Below are 1122 nucleotides of genomic sequence, written 5' to 3' on the forward strand. Positions count from 1 at the left end.
ATTGTTATGAAATTACTTTATCAATGATTTTTTCAAAACTTTTTTATTGAATTATTTAATTTGTTTATCAATGCCTAAAAAATAAAACCATATTTAAATTAGGGGGAAAAAAATTACTTTTAAAACTCTTTGACTGCCAAAGACGTTTCATGATGATTAGTAAAATTCCAATGAATGGAATGCGATCTTTCATTGAGTAGCCACATTGTATATGAAGTAAAGGCAAACAATATTCTTTTTGCCTTGAAAGATGATTTAAAATGCTCAAAAGCGGCTGGCACTGTGGATTTCTTTGTTTTGTTTTTATAACGCCTGGCAGTCAAAGAGTTGTAAATTTAGATATAAATTGAGATATAAAATCTGTGAATAATGTGCAATTAATCGTCAGTTAATTATTGAAGTAATGCGATTAAATATGATTAAAAATTTTAATCGACTCTCTCTCTCTCTCTCTCTTTATATATATATATTTTTTTTTTTTTCCCGAGTTGAGCCCCATAACATTTTACGTATACGGTTCTGTTTTTGACGGAATTTACACCATTTTTAAAGTTTGTTTTAATGGTATTGGTGCTGAATTATGTAATGTTGTAATCAAATTCGTTTGCCTCCCCATGCATTGGTTATTTTTGTTTTGTTTTGTTTTTGTTTTGGGTAACGGAAACGAGAACTTCCCCCCCTCAGAAGTCAGTTGCTGTGTGCGCGTTTGTCTTCTCATGCAGGGAGGACCCAAAGCTGAAGAGGGCCACAAGAAGACTGCTGACATTGGCCCTCATCGAGCCGCCAGGCTTTTTTGTCAACGCGAAGGAATGAATGAATGAATGAATGAATGAATGAATGAAAATAAAAACCAAAAGTGGGATGAAAACAAAAAATGTGACTGTGGTAAGTATGTGTATTTAATTTTCTTTCCATGCCTTCCATGCTACTCGTATGTACAGGAAGTAAACATGTTTCTTCTTATTCGTCCAAATGTAGTTTGACGATTTGATTATTTTTATTATCCAAATGAATCGAGTATTAAACTTTTTAGGATTTTTTTCAAAGTACAATATTAATATTTTCGTGACATGGTGATTTGTCCAACTGTAATTGCCGTAGATTTCACGTGGTAGCAGAAGA

Source organism: Festucalex cinctus, chromosome 1 (genome assembly GCF_051991245.1).
Source record: "Festucalex cinctus isolate MCC-2025b chromosome 1, RoL_Fcin_1.0, whole genome shotgun sequence".
Taxonomy (NCBI): Eukaryota; Metazoa; Chordata; class Actinopteri; order Syngnathiformes; family Syngnathidae; genus Festucalex; species Festucalex cinctus.